The following is a 20,836-nucleotide window of genomic DNA, read 5'->3' on the forward strand; positions in this document are numbered from 1 at the left end:
ATGAAGAAACACATTGGTACTTTCGCATGATGAGTGAGTGCTTCAGGATCTCTTGCACTTACATGTGCAGCAGAGTACTGCAATGGAAGCATGCTGGCCCATAACCCAGAGGTAGGCAGATTGAAACTATCCTTTGCTATATGCATTTTTTTTTTGTTCATTAAAGTAATCCAAAACTGGGATTGATATTTTAGCTTTTATTTTTACTTAAAGTACAATAACTTTTACCATTTTAATTTGTTTTAATAGTATATTGACAGTATTGTTTTCTTTCAAAAATCCACTTAATTTTCTTTACCCTATTATTAAAATGGTAATTGACAAAAACAAACTACATTGTCACCAGAAGAGCAATACAAAATGTACAAGTGATATATTAAAATCATCTTTCCAGCTTGAATTTCAATGATGCATTGGGGCAATGATTTTGTGAGAAACATCTTTACCCTTAAATAAAGATTTTCTTAATTCCTTACCTGTGTGCTAATTAGATATCACCTTGTTTTCACATTAAACAGACTTCCACATGAGAAAGCAGCAAGGATGCAGTGGCGTTAATGTTTCCTGGTGTCAACCTGTATTATTTCAGTAGATATTGAAATGAGGATGCATCTTGCTGCCTTTCCAATGAAGCAAGTTTAATTTAGTAATAGGTGAAAAACCATCCCTACAAATATGTTAATCAGATACTTGGCTTTGTGGACACTTTTCAGAGAACAAATTAGTTAGCATAAAAATAAAGCCAGAAAATGAAGAGCTGTTTAATCACTCAATTGGATTTTTCTGCCAGCATATTTCTTTTTCTCTGCAACCCACTGCTAAATTGTGCTTCCTAGCTGTTTTTATAAAATCACTGAATCAAATCTAACTCTGATTACATCAGAGAAGGCCAGGTACCCTACACCATAACAGGGGGTTTGAAATTTTGACTTGTCTGCTTAAAGATCACCAAAATCTGATAACAAGGTCAATTAAGTCCCTGGGTGGGATTGAACCACCAACCTTTTGGTTAATAGCCTTACACACTAACTGATTGCGCCACAGCGACACTTTGCAAAAGTACTTACTGACAAAGGCTAATAAGCATTCATCTAGAACGATTCCTAGAAACATTTTAAAAAGTCAATAATGTGGAGAGTTTTTGTAAGATGTTTCTTCCATCAACCAATGAAGAAACACATTGGTACTTTCCCATGATGAGTGAGTGCTTCAGGATCTCTTGCACTTACATGTGCAGCAGAGTACTGTAATGGAAGCATGCTGGGTCCATAACCCAGAGGTAGGCAGATTGAAACTATCCTCTGCTATATGCATTTTTTTTTGTTCATTAAAGTAATCCAAAACTGGGATTGATATTTTAGCTTTTATTTTTACTTAAAGTACAATAACTTTTACCATTTTAATTTGTTTTAATAGTATATTGACAGTATTGTTTTCTTTCAAAAATCCAATTAATTTTCTTTACCCGATTATTAAAATGGTAACTGACAAAAACAAACTACATTGTCACCAGAAGAGCAATACAAAATGTACAAGTGATATATTAAAATCATCTTTCCAGCTTGAATTTCAATGATGCATTGGGGCAACGATTTTGTGAGAAACATCTTCACCCTTAAATAAAGATTTTCTTAATTCCTTACCTGTGTGCTAATTAGATATCACCTTGTTTTCACATTAAACAGACTTCCACATGAGAAAGCAGCAAGGATGCAGTGGCGTTAATGTTTCCTGGTGTCAACCTGTATTATTTCAGTAGATATTGAAATGAGGATGCATCTTGCTGCCTTTCCAATGAAGCAAGTTTAATTTAGTAATAGGTGAAAAACCATCCCTACAAAGGTGTTAATCAGAGACTTGGCTTTGTGGACACTTTTCAGAGAACAAATTTGTTAGCATAAAAATAAAGCCAGAAAATGAAGAGCTGTTTAATCACTCAATTGGATTTTTTTGATAGCATATTTCTTTTTCTCTGCAACCCACTGCTAAATTGTGCTTCCTAGCTGTTTTTATAAAATCACTGAATCAAATCTAACTCTGATTACATCAGAGAAGGCCAGGTACCCTACACCATAACAGGGGTTTTCGAAATTTTGACTTGTCTACTTAAAGATCAACAAAATCTGATAACAAGGTCAATTATGTCCCTGGGTGGGATTGAACCACCAACCTTTTGGTTAATAGCTGTACACACTAACTGATTGCGCCACAGCGACACTTTGCAAAAGTACATACTGACAAAGGCTAATAAGCATTCATCTAGAACGTTTCCTATAAAAACTTTAAATAGTCAATAATCTGGAGAGTTTTTGTAAGATGTTTCTTCCATCAACCAATGAAGAAACACATTGGTACTTTCCCATGATGAGTGAGTGCTTCAGGATCTCTTGCACTTACATGTGCAGCAGAGTACTGTTATGAAAGCATGCTGGGTCCATAACCCAGAGGTAGGCAGATTGAAACTATCCTCTGCTATATGCATTTTTTTTTTGTTAATTAAAGTAATCCAAAACTGGGATTGATATTTTTGCTCTTTTATTTTTACTTAAAGTACAATAACTTTTACCATTTTAATTTGTTTTAATAGTATATTGACAGTATTGTTTTCTTTCAAAAATCCAATTAATTTTCTTTACCCGATTATTAAAATGGTAATTGACAAAAACAAACTACATTGTCACCAGAAGAGCAATACAAAATGTACAAGTGATATATTAAAATCATCTTTCCAGCTTGAATTTCAATGATGCATTGGGGCAACGATTTTGTGAGAAACATCTTCACCCTTAAATAAAGATTTTCTTAATTCCTTACCTGTGTGCTAATTAGATATCACTTTGTTTTCACATTAAACAGACTTCCACATGAGAAAACAGCAAAGATGCAGTGGCGTTAATGTTTCCTGGTGTCAAGCTGTATTATTTCCGTAGATATTGAAATGAGGATGCATCTTGCTGCCTTTCCAATGAAGCAAGTTTAATTTAGTAATAGGTGAAAAACCATCCCTACAAAGATGTTAATCAGATACTTGGCTTTGTGGACACTTTTCAGAGAACAAATTTGTTATCATAAAAATAAAGCAAGAAAATGAAGAGCTGTTTAATCACTCAATTGGATTTTTCTGCCAGCATTTTTCTTTTTCTCTGCAACCCACTGCTAAATTGTGCTTCCTAGCTGTTTTTTTAATAAAATCACTTAATCAAATCTAACTCTGATTACATCAGAGAAGGCCAGGTACCCTACACCATAAGAGGGGTTTTGCAATTTTGACTTGTCTACTTAAATATTACCAAAATCTGATCACAATGTCAATTACGTCCCTGGGTGGGATTGAACCACCAACCTTCTGATTAATAGCTGAACACACTAACCGATTGCGCCACAGAGACACTTTGCAAAAAGTACATACTGACAAAGACTAATAAGCATTCATCTAGAACGTTTCCTAGAAAAACTTTAAAAAGTCAATAATCTGGAGAGTTTTTGTAAGATGTTTCTTCCAGCAACCAATGAAGAAACACATTGGTACTTTCGCATGATGAGTGAGTGCTTCAGGATCTCTTGCACTTACATGTGCAGCAGAGTACTGCACTGGAAGCATGCTGGGCCCATAACCCAGAGGTAGGCAGATTGAAACTATCCTTTGCTATATGCATTTTTTTTTTGTTCATTAAAGTAATCCAAAACTGGGATTGATATTTTAGCTTTTATTTTTACTTAAAGTACAATAACTTTTACCATTTTAATTTGTTTTAATAGTATATTGACAGTATTGTTTTCTTTCAAAAATCCAATTAATTTTCTTTACCCGATTTTTAAAATGGTAATTGACAAAAACAAACTACATTGTCACCAGAAGAGCAATACAAAATGTACAAGTGATATATTAAAATCATCTTTCCAGCTTGAATTTCAATGATGCATTGGGGCAACGATTTTGTGAGAAACATCTTCACCCTTAAATAAAGATTTTCTTAATTCCTTACCTGTGTGCTAATTAGATATCACCTTGTTTTCACATTAAACAGACTTCCACATGAGAAAACAGCAAAGATGCAGTGGCGTTAATGTTTCCTGGTGTCAACCTGTATTATTTCCGTAGATATTGAAATGAGGATGCATCTTGCTGCCTTTCCAATGAAGCAAGTTTAATTTAGTAATAGGTGAAAAACCATCCCTACAAAAATGTTAATCAGATACTTGGCTTTGTGGACACTTTTCAGAGAACAAATTTGTTATCATAAAAATAAAGCCAGAAAATGAAGAGCTGTTTAATCACTCAATTGGATTTTTCTGCCAGCATTTTTCTTTTTCTCTGCAACCCACTGCTAAATTGTGCTTCCTAGCTGTTTTTTTATAAAATCACTTAATCAAATCTAACTCTGATTACATCAGAGAAGGCCAGGTACCCTACACCATAAGAGGGGGTTTGCAATTTTGACTTGTCTACTTAAATATCACCAAAATCTGATCACAAGGTCAATTATGTCCCTGGGTGGGATTGAACCACCAACTTTTTGATTAATAGCTGAACACACTAACCAATTGCGCCACAGAGACACTTTGCAAAAAGTACATACTGACAAAGACTAATAAGCATTCATCTAGAACGTTTCCTAAAAAAACTTTAAAAAGTCAATAATCTGGAGAGTTTTTGTAAGATGTTTCTTCCAGCAACCAACGAAGAAACACATTGGTACTTTCGCATGATGAGTGAGTGCTTCAGGATCTCTTGCACTTACATGTGCAGCAGAGTACTGCAATGGAAGCATGCTGGGCCCATAACCCAGAGGTAGGCAGATTGAAACTATCCTTTGCTATATGCATTTTTTTTTGTTCATTAAAGTAATCAAAAACTGGGATTGATATTTTAGCTTTTATTTTTACTTAAAGTACAATAACTTTTACCATTTTAATTTGTTTTAATAGTATATTGACAGTATTGTTTTCTTTCAAAAATCCAATTAATTTTCTTTACCCGATTATTAAAATGGTAATTGACAAAAACAAACTACATTGTCACCAGAAGAGCAATACAAAATGTACAAGTGATATATTAAAATCATCTTTCCAGCTTGAATTTCAATGATGCATTGGGGCAACGATTTTGTGAGAAACATCTTCACCCTTAAATAAAGATTTTCTTAATTCTTTACCTGTGTGCTAATTAGATATCACCTTGTTTTCACATTAAACAGACTTCCACATGAGAAAACAGCAAAGATGCAGTGGTGTTAATGTTTCCTGGTGTCAACCTGTATTATTTCTGTAGATATTGAAATGAGGATGCATCTTGCTGCCTTTTTAATGAAGCAAGTTTAATTTAGTAATAGGTGAAAAACCATCCCTACAAAGATGTTAATCAGATACTTGGCTTTGTGGACACTTTTCAGAGAACAAATTTGTTATCATAAAAATAAAGCCAGAAAATGAAGAGCTGTTTAATCACTCAATTGGATTTTTCTGCCAGCATTTTTCTTTTTCTCTGCAACCCACTGCTAAATTGTGCTTCCTAGCTGTTTTTTTTATAAAATCACTTAATCAAATCTAACTCTGATTACATCAGAGAAGGCCAGGTACCCTACACCATAAGAGAGGGTTTGCAATTTTGACTTGTCTACTTAAATATCACCAAAATCTGATCACAAGGTCAATTACGTCCCTGGGTGGGATTGAACCACCAACCTTTTGATTAATAGCTGAACACACTAACAGATTGCGCCACAGAGACACTTTGCAAAAAGTCCATACTGACAAAGACTAATAAGCATTCATCTAGAACGTTTCCTAGAAAAACTTTAAAAAGTCAATAATCTGGAGAGTTTTTGTAAGATGTTTCTTCCAGCAACCAATGAAGAAACACATTGGTACTTTCGCATGATGAGTGAGTGCTTCAGGATCTCTTGCACTTAAATGTGCAGCAGAGTACTGCAATGGAAGCATGCTGGGCCCATAACCCAGAGGTAGGCAGATTGAAACTATCCTTTGCTATATGCATTTTTTTTTGTTCATTAAAGTAATCCAAAACTGGGATTGATATTTTAGCTTTTATTTTTACTTAAAGTACAATAACTTTTACCATTTTAATTTGTTTTAATAGTATATTGACAGTATTGTTTTCTTTCAAAAATCCACTTAATTTTCTTTACCCTATTATTAAAATGGTAATTGACAAAAACAAACTACATTGTCACCAGAAGAGCAATACAAAATGTACAAGTGATACATTAAAATCATCTTTCCAGCTTGAATTTCAATGATGCATTGGGGCAACGATTATGTGAGAAACATCTTCACCCTTAAATAAAGATTTTCTTAATTCCTTACCTGTGTGCTAATTAGATATCACCTTGTTTTCACATTAAACAGACTTCCACATGAGAAAGCAGCAAGGATGCAGTGGCGTTAATGTTTCCTGGTGTCAACCTGTATTATTTCAGTAGATATTGAAATGAGGATGCATCTTGCTGCCTTTCCAATGAAGCAAGTTTAATTTAGTAATAGATGAAAAACCATCCCTACAAATATGTTAATCAGATACTTGGCTTTGTGGACACTTTTCAGAGAACAAATTAGTTAGCATAAAAATAAAGCCAGAAAATGAAGAGCTGTTTAATCACTCAATTGGATTTTTCTGCCAGCATATTTCTTTTTCTCTGCAACCCACTGCTAAATTGTGCTTCCTAGCTGTTTTTATAAAATCACTGAATCAAATCTAACTACATCAGAGAAGGCCAGGTACCCTACACCATAACAGGGGGTTTGAAATTTTGACTTGTCTACTTAAAGATCACCAAAATCTGATAACAAGGTCAATTAAGTCCCTGGGTGGGATTGAACCACCAACCTTTTGGTTAATAGCCTTACATACTAACTGATTGCGCCACAGCGACACTTTGCAAAAGTGCATACTGACAAAGGCTAATAAGCATTCATCTAGAACGATTCCTAGAAACATTTTAAAAAGTCAATAATGTGGAGAGTTTTTGTAAGATGTTTCTTCCATCAACCAATGAAGAAACACATTGGTACTTTCCCATGATGAGTGAGTGCTTCAGGATCTTTTGCACTTACATGTGCAGCAGAGTACTGTAATGGAAGCATGCTGGGTCCATAACCCAGAGGTAGGCAGATTGAAACTATCCTCTGCTATATGCATTTTTTTTGTTGTTAAATAACGTAATCCAAAACTGGGATTGATATTTTTGCTCTTTTATTTTTACTTAAAGTACAATAACTTTTACCATTTTAATTTGTTTTAATAGTATATTGACAGTATTGTTTTCTTTCAAAAATCCACTTAATTTTCTTTACCCGATTATTAAAATGGTAATTGACAAAAACAAACTACATTGTCACCAGAAGAGCAATACAAAATGTACAAGTGATATATTAAAATCATCTTTCCAGCTTGAATTTCAATGATGCATTGGGGCAACGATTTTGTGAGAAACATCTTCACCCTTAAATAAAGATTTTCTTAATTCCTTACCTGTGTGCTAATTAGATATCACCTTGTTTTCACATTAAACAGACTTCCACATGAGAAAACAGTAAAGATGCAGTGGCGTTAATGTTTCCTGGTGTCAACCTGTATTATTTCCGTAGATATTGAAATGAGGATGCATCTTGCTGCCTTTCCAATGAAGCAAGTTTAATTTAGTAATAGGTGAAAAACCATCCCTACAAAGATGTTAATCAGATATTTGGCTTTGTGGACACTTTTCAGAGAACAAATTTGTTATCATAAAAATAAAGCCAGAAAATGAAGAGCTGTTTAATCACTCAATTGGATTTTTCTGCCAGCATTATTCTTTTTCTCTGCAACCCACTGCTAAATTGTGCTTCCTAGCTGTTTTTTTATAAAATCACTTAATCAAATCTAACTCTGATTACATCAGAGAAGGCCAGGTACCCTACACCATAACAGGGGTTTTCGAAATTTTGACTTGTCTACTTAAAGATCAACAAAATCTGATAACAAGGTCAATTACGTCCCTGGGTGGGGTTGAACCACCAACCTTTTGGTTAATAGCCATACACACTAACTGATTGCGCCACAGCGACACTTTGCAAAAGTATTTACTGACAAAGGCTAATAAGCATTCATCTAGAACGTTTCCTATAAAAACTTTAAATAGTCAATAATCTGGAGAGTTTTTGTAAGATGTTTCTTCCATCAACCAATGAAGAAACACATTGGTACTTTCCCATGATGAGTGAGTGCTTCAGGATCTCTTGCACTTACATGTGCAGCAGAGTACTGTAATGGAAGCATGCTGGGTCCATAACCCAGAGGTAGGCAGATTGAAACTATCCTCTGCTATATGCATTTTTTTTGTTAATTAAAGTAATCCAAAACTGGGATTGATATTTGTGCTCTTTTATTTTTACTTAAAGTACAATAACTTTTACCATTTTAATTTGTTTTAATAGTATATTGACAGTATTGTTTTCTTTCAAAAATCCAATTAATTTTCTTTACCCGATTATTAAAATGGTAATTGACAAAAACAAACTACATTGTCACCAGAAGAGCAATACAAAATGTACAAGTGATATATTAAAATCATCTTTCCAGCTTGAATTTCAATGATGCATTGGGGCAACGATTTTGTGAGAAACATCTTCACCCTTAAATAAAGATTTTCTTAATTCCTTACCTGTGTGCTAATTAGATATCACCTTGTTTTCACATTAAACAGACTTCCACATGAGAAAACAGCAAAGATGCAGTGGCGTTAATGTTTCCTGGTGTCAACCTGTATTATTTCCGTAGATATTGAAATGAGGATGCATCTTGCTGCCTTTCCAATGAAGCAAGTTTAATTTAGTAATAGGTGAAAAACCATCCCTACAAAGATGTTAATCAGACACTTGGCTTTGTGGACACTTTTCAGAGAACAAATTAGTTAGCATAAAAATAAAGCCAGAAAATGAAGAGCAGTTTAATCACTCAATTGGATTTTTCTGCCAGCATATTTCTTTTTCTCTGCAACCCACTGCTAAATTGTGCTTCCTAGCTGTTTTTTTATAAAATCACTTAATCAAATCTAACTCTGATTACATCAGAGAAGGCCAGGTACCCTACACCATAAGAGGGGGTTTGAAATTTTGACTAGTCTACTTAAAGATCACCAAAATCTGATAATAAGGTCAATTACATCCCTGGGTGGGATTGAACCACCAACCCTTTGATTAATAACCAAACACACTAACCGATTGCGCCACAGAGACACTTTGCAAACTTACATACTGACAAAGGCTAATAAGCATTCATCTAGAACGTTTCCTAGAAAAACTTTAAAAAGTCAATAATCTGGAGAGTTTTTGTAAGATGTTTCTTCCATCAACCAACGAAGAAACACATTGGTACTTTCCCATGATGAGTGAGTGCTTCAGGATCTCTTGCACTTACATGTGCAGCAGAGTACTGCATTGGAAACATGCTGGGCCCATAACCCAGAGGTAGGCAGATTGAAACTATCCTCTGCTATATGCATTTTTTATTGTTAATTAAAGTAATCCAAAACTGGGATTGATATTTTTGCTCTTTTATTTTTACTTTAAAGTACAATAACTTTTACCATTTTAATTTGTTTTAATAGTATATTGACAGTATTGTTTTCTTTCAAAAATCCACTTAATTTTCTTTACCCTATTTTTATAATGGTAATTGACAAAAACAAACTACATTGTCACCAGAAGAGCAATACAAAATGTACAAGTGATATATTAAAATCATCTTTCCAGCTTGAATTTCAATGATGCATTGGGGCAACGATTTTGTGAGAAACATCTTCACCCTTAAATAAAGATTTTCTTAATTCCTTACCTGTGTGCTAATTAGATATCACCTTGTTTTCACATTAAACAGACTTCCACATGCGAAAGCAGCAAGGATGCAGTGGCGTTAATGTTTCCTGGTGTCAACCTGTATTATTTCAGTAGACATTGAAATGAGGATGCATCTTGCTGCCTTTCCAATGAAGCAAGTTTAATTTAGTAATAGGTGAAAAACCATCCCTACAAAGGTGTTAATCAGAGACTTGGCTTTGTGGACACTTTTCAGAGAACAAATTAGTTAGCATAAAAATAAAGCCAGAAAATGAAGAGCTGTTTAATCACTCAATTGGATTTTTCTGCCAGCATATTTCTTTTTCTCTGCAACCCACTGCTAAATTGTGCTTCCTAGCTGTTTTTATAAAATCACTGAATCAAATCTAACTCTGATTACATCAGAGAAGGCCAGGTACCCTACACCATAACAGGGGGTTTGAAATTTTGACTTGTCTACTTAAAGATCACCAAAATCTGATAACAAGGTCAATTACGTCCCTGGGTGGGATTGAACCACCAACCTTTTAGTTAATAACCATACACACAGACTGATTGCGCCACAGCGACACTTTGCAAAAGTACATACTGACAAATGCTAATAAGCATTCATCTAGAACGTTTCCTAGAAACATTTTAAAAAGTCAATAATGTGGAGAGTTTTTGTAAGATGTTTCTTCCATCAACCAATAAAGAAACACATTGGAACTTTCCCATGATAAGTGAGTGCTTCAGGACCTCTTGCACTTACATGTGCAGCAGAGTACTGTAATGGAAGCATGCCGGGTCCATAACCCAGAGGTAGGCAGATTGAAACTATCCTCTGCTATATGCATTTTTTTTTGTTAATTAAAGTAATCCAAAACTGGGATTGATATTTTTGCTCTTTTATTTTTACTTAAAGTACAATAACTTTTACCATTTTAATTTGTTTTAATAGTATATTGACAGTATTGTTTTCTTTCAAAAATCCAATTAATTTTCTTTACCCGATTATTAAAATGGTAATTGACAAAAACAAACTACATTGTCACCAGAAGAGCAATACAAAATGTACAAGTGATATATTAAAATCATCTTTCCAGCTTGAATTTCAATGATGCATTGGGGCAACGATTTTGTGAGAAACATCTTCACCCTTTAATAAAGATTTTCTTAATTCCTTACCTGTGTGCTAATTAGATATCACCTTGTTTTCACATTAAACAGACTTCCACATGAGAAAGCAGCAAGGATGCAGTGGCGTTAATGTTTCCTGGTGTCAACCTGTATTATTTCAGTAGATATTGAAATGAGGATGCATCTTGCTGCCTTTCCAATGAAGCAAGTTTAATTTAGTAATAGGTGAAAAACCATCCAAGAGCTGTTTAATCACTCAATTGGATTTTTTTGCCAGCATATTTCTTTTTCTCTGCAACCCACTGCTAAATTGTGCTTCCTAGCTGTTTTTATAAAATCACTGAATCAAATCTAACTCTGATTACATCAGAGAAGTCTAAATACCTACCACCATAACAGGGGGTTTGAAATTTTGACTTGTCTACTTAAAGATCACCAAAATCTGATAACAAAGTCAATTACATCCCTGGGTGGGATTGAACCACCAACCTTTTGGTTAATAGCCATACACACTAACTGATTGCGCCACAGCGACACTTTGCAAAATTACATACTGACAAAGGCTAATAAACAATCATCTAGAACGTTTCCTAGAAAAACTTTAAAAAGTCAATAATCTGGAGTGTTTTTGTAAGATGTTTCTGCCATCAACCAATGAAGAAACACATTGGTACTTTCCCATGATGAGTGAGTGCTTCAGGATCTCTTGCACTTACATGTGCAGCAGAGTACTGCAATGGAAGCATGCTGGGCCCATAACCCAGAGGTAGAAAGATTGAAACTATCCTCTGCTATATGCATTTTTTTTGTTAATTAAAGTAATCCAAAACTGGGATTGATATTTTTGCTCTTTTATTTTTACTTAAAGTACAATAACTTTTACCATTTTAATTTGTTTTAATAGTATATTGACAGTATTGTTTTCTTTCAAAAATTCACTTAATTTTCTTTTCTGTGTGCTAATTAGATATCACCTTGTTTTCACATTAAATAGACTTCCACATGAGAAAGCAGCAAGGATGCAGTGGCGTTAATGTTTCCTGGTGGTAGTGGGGTACTGTGTTTGTGCTTTCCTCTGGTCAGCTCTGGTAAAAGTCAGATTTCTTTGTCTCAGATCTTCCTCTAGCCTTGTTCTTCTTTCGAGAGTTCCCTTGTGCTGCCTCAGTTGGATCTCCTTCACTTGACAGGGGGGTACCCGAGCAGCGACCCTCCCCAGCACTAGCCCAACTCCTACTTACCTGCCAGGTGAGATACTATGATCAGGAAGGTGCTTCTCCCAGGGAAAGGCTCACCCATTGCACTCTGGGTGTGCTGCTCCTGCGATTTCCCCAAATGTGGGAAACTTGACTGCATAATTTGTGTTTCCCCTGGTCGGCTCTCGTATAATTCAGATCTCTTTGTCTCAGGTCTCTCTCCAGCCTAGTTTGCTGTCTGTTTCCACTTCTCTTTTCTTAAACCGCTCCCTTCTATGCCCTTGTGCACCTTAATTAAATCTAACTCTGATTACGTCAGAGAAGGCCAGGTACCCTACACCATAAGAGGGGGTTTGAAATTTTGACTTGTCTACTTAAAGATCACCAAAATCTGATCACAAGGTCAATTACATTACTGGGTGGGAACCTTTTGGTTAATAGCCCATGTAAGTGCAAGAGATCCTGAAGCACTCACTCATCATGGGAATGTACCACTGTGTTTCTTACAAAAATTCTCCAGATTATTGACTTTTTAAAGTTTTTCTAGGAAACGTTCTAGATGAATGCTTATTAGCCTTTGTCAGTATGTACTTTTGCAAAGTGTCGCTGTGGCGCAATCAGTTAGTGTGTATGGCTATTAACCTAAAGGTTGGTGATTCAATCCCACCCAGGGACGTAATAGACCTTGTTATCAGATTTTGGTGATCTTTAAGTAGACAAGTCAAAATTTCAAACCCCCTCTTATGGTGTAGGGTACCCGGCCTTCTCTGATGTAATCAGAATTAGATTTGATTAAGTGATTTTATAAAAAACAGCTAGGAAGCACAATTTAGCAGTGGGTTGCAGAGAAAAAAAATTATGCTGGCAGAAAAGTCCAATTGAGTGATTAAACAGCTCTTCATTTTCTGATTTTATGTTTATGCTAACAAATTTGCTCTCTGAAAAGTGTCCACAAAGCCAAGTCTCTGATTAACACCTTTGTAGGAATGGTTTTTCACCTATTACTGAATTAAACTTGCTTCATTGGAAAGGCAGCAAGATGCATCCTCATTTCAATGTCTACTGAAATAATACAGGTTGACACCAGGAAACATAAACGTCACTGCATCCTTGCTGCTTCCTCATGGGGAAGTCTGTTTAATGTGAAAACAAGGTGATATCTAATCAGCACACAGGTAAGGAATTAAGAAAATCTTTCTTTATGGGTGAAGATGTTTCTCACAAAATTGTTGCACCAAGGCATCATTGAAATTCAAGCTGGAAAGATGATTTTAATATATCACTTGTACATTTTGTACTGCTCTTCTGGTGACAATGTAGATTGTTTTTGTCAATTACCATTTTAATAATCGGGTAAAGAAAATTAATTGGATTTTTGAAAGAAAACAATACTGTCAATATACTATTAAAACAAATTAAAATGGTAAAAGTTATTGTACTTTAAGTAAAAATAAAAGAGTAAAAATATCAATCCCAGTTTTGGATTACTTTAATTAATAAAAACAATGCATATAGCAGAGGATAGTTTCAATCTGCCTACCTCTGGGTTATGGACCCAGCATGCTTCCATTACAGTACTCTGCTGCACATGTAAGTGCAAGAGATCCTGAAGCACTCACTCATCATAGGAAAGTACCAATGTGTTTCTTCATTGGTTGATGGAAGAAACATCTTACAAAAACTCTCCACATTATTGACTTTTTAAAATGTTTCTAGGAAACGTTCTAGATGAATGCTTATTAGCCTTTGTCAGTATGTACTTTTGAAAAGTGTCGCTGTGGCGCAATCAGTTAGTGTATAAGGCTATTAACCAAAAGGTTGGTGGTTCAATCCCACCCAGGGACGTAATTGACCTTGTTATCAGATTTCGGTGATCTTTAAGTAGACAAGTCAAAATTTCAAACCCCCTCTTATGGTGTAGGGTACCTGGCCTTCTCTGATGTAATCAGAGTTAGATTTGATTAAGTGATTTTATAAAAAAAACAGCTAGGAAGCACAATTTAGCAGTGGGTTGCAGAGAAAAAGAAAAATGCTGGCAGAAAAATCCAATTGAGTGATTAAACAGCTCTTCATTTTCTGGCTTTATTTTTATGCTAACAAATTTGTTCTCTGAAAAGTGTCCACAAAGCCAAGTCTCTGATTAACACCTTTGTAGGGATGGTTTTTAACCTATTACTAAATTAAACTTGCTTCATTGGAAAGGCAGCAAGATGCATCCTCATTTCAATGTCTACTGAAATAATACAGGTTGACACCAGGAAACATTAACGCCACTGCATCCTTGCTGCTTTCTCATGTGAAAGTCTGTTTAATGTGAAAACAAGGTGATATCTAATTAGCACACAGGTAGGGAATTAAGAAAATCTTTATTTAAGGGTGAAGATGTTTCTCACAAAATCGTTACCTCAATGCATCATTGAAATTCAAGCTGAAAAGATGATTTTAATATATCACTTGTACATTTTGTATTGCTCTTCTGGTGACAATGTAGTTTGTTTTTGTCAATTACCATTTTAATAATAGGGTAAAGAAAATTAAGTGGATTTTTGAAAGAAAACAATACTGTCAATATATTATTAAAACAAATTAAAACAGTAAAAGTTATTGTACTTTAAGTAAAAATAAAAGAGCCAAAATATCAATCCCAGTTTTGGATTACTTTAATTAACAAAAAAAATGCATATAGCAGAGGACAGTTGCAATCTGCCTACCTCTGGGTTATAGGCCCAGCATGCTTCCATTGTAGTCCTTTGCTGCACATGTAAGTGCAAGAGATCCTGAAGCACTCACTCATCATGGGAAAGTACCAATGTGTTTCTTCATTGGTTGATGGAAGGAACATCTTACAAAAACTCTCCAGATTATTGACTTTTTAAAGTTTTTCTAGGAAACGTTCTAGATGAATGCTTATTAACCTTTGTCAGTATGTACTTTTGCAAAGTGTCTCTGAGGCGCAAACAGTTAGCGTGTTCAGTTGTTAACCAAAAGGTTGGTGGTTCAATCCCACCTAGGGACGTAATTGACCTCGTTATCAGATTTTGGTGATCTTTAAGTAGACAAGTAAAAATTTCAAACCACCTCTTATGGTGTAGGGTACCTGGCCTTCTCTGATGTAATCAGAGTTAGATTTGATTAAGTGATTTTATAAAAAAAACAGCCACGAAGCACAATTTAGCAGTGGGTTGCAGAGAAAAAGAAATATGCTGGCAGAAAAATCCAATTGAGTGATTAAACAGCTCTTCATTTTCTGGCTTTATTTTTATGCTAACAAATTTGTGCTCTGAAAAGTGTCCACAAAGCCAAGTATCTGATTAACACCTTTGTAGGGATGGTTTTTCACCTATTATTAAATTAAACTTGCTTCATTGGAAAGGCAGCAAGTGATGTCATCCAAGCAGTGGGTCAAAGTTGGCTTCAAACCTCGTCTGCTTATGAAAAGAGAAAAGGGGTATGCAGGGCATGGCGGCCTTTTGCGGTGCTTGGATGACCCTTAGTTCGCATTAAATAATGCAGTCGAGTTTCCCACATTTGGGGAAATCACAGGGGTCAGCATACCCAGAATGCAATGAATGAACCGCACCCTGGGAGAACAGTCTTCATGACCATGGTATCTCCTATGCAAAATAAGTATGATTTGGGATAGGGCTGGGGAGGGCCGCTGCTCAGGCACATCTCTGTCAAGTAAAGGAGATTCAACTGAGGCAGCACAAGGGAACTCTCATCTGGGGACAACAACTGCAGGGAGAACACATATTTTCAGATGAACATGGGAGGGCAGAAGGCTGCCTAATACTGAAGCACCCCCAAACAACAAACCAAATGCAACAACTAGTGCAAGCATTCCTGGGGGAAGGCCTGCAGCAGATGGATTTGCATATGGCGATGTCATCCAAGCAGTGGGTCAAAGTTGGCTTCAACCCTCGTCTGCATATGAAAAGAGAAAAGGGGCGTGCAGGGCATGGCGGCCTTTTGCGGCACTTGGATGACCCCTAGTTTGCATTAAACACCTCCACCCTCCGTCGGTGTGGGGCTCATGTTGGCTATGCCCCAGCCCCTGAAGCATTCAAGCTGATTTCTTGCAGCAGCTGGGCACTGTAACAGCTCCAGCGCTGCTCTGTAAGGCAAGTAAAAGGGTGTGGGCCCTGCAGCACTACCTGTAGTTCGCATTGTGCGAGACCCCTAGTTCGCATTAAACACCCCCACCCTCCTTCGGTGTGGGGCTCATGTTGGCCATGCCCCAGCCCCTGAAGCATTCACGCTGATTTCTTGCAGCAGCTGGGCACTGTAACAGCTCAAGAGCTGCTCTGTAAGGCAAGTAAAAGGGTGTGGGCCCTGCAGCACTACCTGTAGTTTGCATTGTGCATTGGAAGGCACAAAGTAAGCAGACGGGAGGAGAAGTCAGGATAGTGCACAAGGGTATAGACGGGAGGGGCTCAAGAAAAAAGAAGTGGAAACAGACAGCAAACTAGGCTTCCAATGCACAATGCAAACTACAGGTAGTGCTGCAGGGCCCACACCCTTTTACTTGCCTTACAGAGCAGCTCTGGAGCTGTTTAATCACTCAATTGGATTTTTCTGCCAGCATAATTTTTCTCTTACGTCCTAGAGGATGCTGGGGACTCCGTAAGGACCATGGGGGATAGACGGGCTCCGCAGGAGACATGGGCACTTAAAGAAAGACTTTAGATCTGGGTGTGCACTGGCTCCTCCCTCTATGCCCCTCCTCCAGACCTCAGTTTACTACTGTGCCCAGAGGAGACTGGGTGCTTTTCAGGGAGCTCTCCTGAGTTTCCTGACAGAAAGTATATTTGTTAGATTTTTTTATTTTCAGGGAGCCTGCTGGCAACAGACTCCCTGCATCGAGGGGCGGAGGGGAGAGATGCACACCTACTTCTGTGAGTTGATAGGCTCTGCTTCTTAGGCTACTGTACAGCATTAGCTCCAGAGGGATCGGTACGCAGGTCTCACCCTCGCCGTCCGTCCCAGAGCCGCGCCGCCGTCCCCCTCGCAGAGCCGGAAGATAGAAGCCGGGTGAGTATGAGAAGAAAAGAAGACTTCAGAGGCGGCGGAAGACTTCATGATCTTCACTGAGGTAACGCACAGCAGTAAAGCTGTGCTCCATTGCTCCCATACACCTCACACACGGCAGTCAGTGTAAGGGTGAAGGGCTCAGGGGGGACGCCCTGGGCAGCAATATAGACCTCTCTTTGGCAAAATAAATATATATGCAGCTAGGCACTGTATATATATATATAAGAGCCCCCGCCATTTTTTTACTATATTTGAGCGGGACAGAAGCCCGTCGCTGAGGGGGTGGGGCTTCTCCCTCAGCACTCACCAGCACCATTTTCTCCACAGCACCGCTGAGGGGAAGCTCCACGGACTCTCCCCTGCTTATACCACGGTAGAAAGAGGGTCTTAAAGAAGAGGGGGGCACATAATTAGGCGCATATATATATGGAAATACAGCGCTACTGGGTAAACATAAAATTATTGTGTTTTTTTCCTGGGTCATATAGCGCTGGGGTGTGTGCTGGCATACTCTCTCTCTCTGTCTCTCCAAAGGGCCTTGTTGGGGAACTGTCCTCAGATAAGAGGATTCCCTGAGTGTATGGTGTGTCGGTACACGTGTGTCGACATGTCTGAGGTAGAAGGCTCTCCTAGAGAGGAGCAGGAGCAAATTAATGTGGTGTCTCCATCGACAACGCCGACACCTGACTGAATGGATATGTGAAATGTTTTAAGTGCTAATGTAAACTTATTACACAAGAGATTAGACAAAGCTGAAGCTAGGGAACAGTCAGGGAGTCAACCCATGCCTGTCCCTATGTCGCAGGGACCTTCGGGGTCTCAAAAGCGCCCACTATCCCAAATAGTTGACACAGATACCGACACGGATTCTGACTCCAGTGTCGACTACGATGATGCAAAGTTACAGCCAAAATTGGCTAAATGTATTCGATATATGATTATTGCAATAAAAGATGTTTTGCACATCACAGAGTCCCCTGTCCCTGACACGAGGGTACACATCTATAAGGGAAAGAAACCTGAGATAACCTTTCCCCCCTCACATGAGTTGAACGAATTATGTGAAAAAGCTTGGGAATCTCCAGACAAAAAGCTGCAGATTCCCAAAAGGATTCTTATGGCGTATCCTTTCCCGCCAATGGACAGGATACGGTGGGAATCCTCCCCTAGGGTGGATAAAGCATTGACACGCTTATCCAAAAAGGTAGCGCTGCCATCCCAGGATACGGCTACCATCAGGGACCATGCTGACCGCAAGCAGGAGGTTACCCTAAAGTCCATTTACACACATTCTGGTACCTTACTCAGACCGGCAATTGCGTCGGCCGGGGTTGTAGTGCGGTGGCAGCATGGACAGATACCTTATCAGCAGAGATTGAGACCCTAGATAAGGATGCTATGTTATTGACCATAGGGCATATAAAAGATGCTGTCCTATATATAAGAGATGCTCAAAGTGACATTAGTCTACTGGGTTCTAGAATAAACGCTATGTCAATTTCTGCTAGACGAGTCCTATGGACCCGGCAATGGACAGGTGATGCCGACTCAAAAAGGTATATGGAGGTTTTACCTTACAGGGGTGAGGAATTGTTTGGGGAAGGTCTCTCGGACCTAGTCTCCACAGCTACAGCTGGTAAATCAAAATTTTTGCCTTATATTCCCTCACAGCCTAAGAAAGCACCACATTATCAAATGCAGTCCTTTCGATCACAGAGAAACAAGAAAGTACGAGGTGTGTCCTTTCTTGCCAGAGGTAAGGGCAGAGGGAAGAAGCTGCACAACACAGCTAGTTCCCAGGAACAGAAGTCCTCCCCGGCCTCTACAAAATCCACCGCATGACGCTGGGGCTCCGCTAAAGGAGTCCGCCCAGTTGGGGGCACGTCTTCGAGTTTTCAGCCACATCTGGGTTCATTCGCAGGTGGATCCCTAGGCAATAGAAATTGTTTCTCAGGGTTACAAGCTGAAATTCGAAGAGGTGCCTCCTCGCCGGTTTTTCAAATCGGCCCTACCATCTTCTCCCCAGGAAAGGGAGATAGTGTTAAATGCAATTCACAAATTGTATCTTCAACAGGTGGTGGTCAAGGTTCCCCTGCTTCAACAAGGAAATGGAAATTATTCGACCCTGTTTGTAGTCCCAAAACCGGACGGTTTGGTCAGACCCATATTAAATTTAAAATCCCTGAACCTATACTTGAAAAGGTTCAAGTTCAAGATGGAATCGCTAAGAGCGGTCATCGCCAGCCTAGAAGGGGGGGATTTTATGATATCTCTGGACATAAAGGATGCATACCTTCATGTACTCATTTATCCACCTCATCAGGCGTACCTAAGATTTGCGGTACAGTATTGTCATTACCAATTTCAGACGTTGCCGTTTGGTCTCTCCAGAATTTTCTCCGAGAATTTTCACCAAGGTAATGACGGAAATTATGGTGCTCCTGCGAAAGCAAGGTGTCACAATTATCCCGTACTTGAACGATCTCCTCATAAAAGCGAGATCAAGAGAGCAGTTGCTGAACAGCGTATAACTTTCACTGAAGGTGTTACAGCAACACGGCTGGATTCTCAATATCCCGAAGTCGCAGTTGGTTCCTACGACTCGTCTGACTTTGCTTGGGCATTATTCTGGATACGGACCAGAAAAGGGTTTATCTTCCGATAGAAAAGGCCCAGGAACTCATGACTCTGGTCAGGAACCTATTGAAACCAAAACAGGTGTCAGTGCATCACTGCACTCGAGTCCTGGGAATGATGGTGGCATCATACGAGGCCATTCCCTTCGGCAGGTTCCATGCGAGGATCTTGCAATGGGACCTACTGGACAAGTGGTCCGGGTCACATCTACAGATTCATCAGTTGATCACCCTGTCCCCCAGGGCCAGGGTATCTCTCCTGTGGTGGCTGCAGAGTGCTCACCTTCTAGAGGGCCGCAGGTTCGGCATTCAGGACTGGATCCTGGTGACCACGAACGCGAGCCTCCGAGGTTGGGGAGCAGCCACACAGGGAAGAAATTTCCAAGGTCTTTGGTCAAGTCAGGAGACTTGTCTTCACATCAACATCCTGGAGCTAAGGGCCATATACAACGCCCTATGTCAAGCGGAGACCTTACTTCGCGACCAACCAGTTCTGATCCAGTCAGACAACGTCACCGCACTAGTTCATGTAAACCGCCAAGGCGGCACAAGGAGCAGAGTGGCGATGGCGGAAGCCACCAGAATTCTTCGCTGGGCGGAGAATCATGTAAGCTGTCAAAGTCAGAAAAATATCACGATGCACACTGCCATATTTGCACCTCATATGTGTCCCTGCTGCGCATGCGTGCGCTCTCCCGTGCGTGCGCATACTCGCTGTTGCGGGTACCCGCAGGCGCACGGTATGCGCATTTACGGTAGAGATTGTGTGCGTCTAGCGGGCGACTCTTTCGTTACATATTTTCACCATATAATGCATTTTGTAGATTATGGTCCCTTTAATAGATTCTGAAAGTTTAGTTAATGTAGTATGTTCCTGGACAGAGAGATCCCTCATTGTTTGATACGAAGGGTCAGACAGGAGTAATACAGTGGTGTTTAGTATCCATCGGAAGAGTATTTAATTAGCAATATTCCGGTGTTGGTTTGAAGCGGATCAATCGCTCGTGCGAATAGTTATGG

The 20,836-nt window shown here is 38.6% G+C and overlaps 1 non-coding gene and 1 pseudogene across 1 annotated transcript; one reads left to right on the forward strand and one right to left on the reverse strand.

Annotated features, from left to right (window-relative positions):
* The first annotated feature begins 12,186 nt into the window (after positions 1-12,186).
* LOC135004005 (U1 spliceosomal RNA) lies at positions 12,187-12,349 on the forward strand. Its single transcript, XR_010204881.1, has one exon. It is a non-coding gene; the product is annotated as a U1 spliceosomal RNA (small nuclear RNA).
* A 3,297-nt stretch (positions 12,350-15,646) lies between these two features.
* On the reverse strand, positions 15,647-15,780 carry LOC135004155 (U1 spliceosomal RNA; annotated as a pseudogene).
* Positions 15,781-20,836: the final 5,056 nt, after the last annotated feature.

The sequence above is a fragment of the Pseudophryne corroboree genome, unplaced genomic scaffold (assembly GCF_028390025.1).
Source record: "Pseudophryne corroboree isolate aPseCor3 unplaced genomic scaffold, aPseCor3.hap2 scaffold_191, whole genome shotgun sequence".
Lineage (NCBI taxonomy): Eukaryota > Metazoa > Chordata > Amphibia > Anura > Myobatrachidae > Pseudophryne > Pseudophryne corroboree.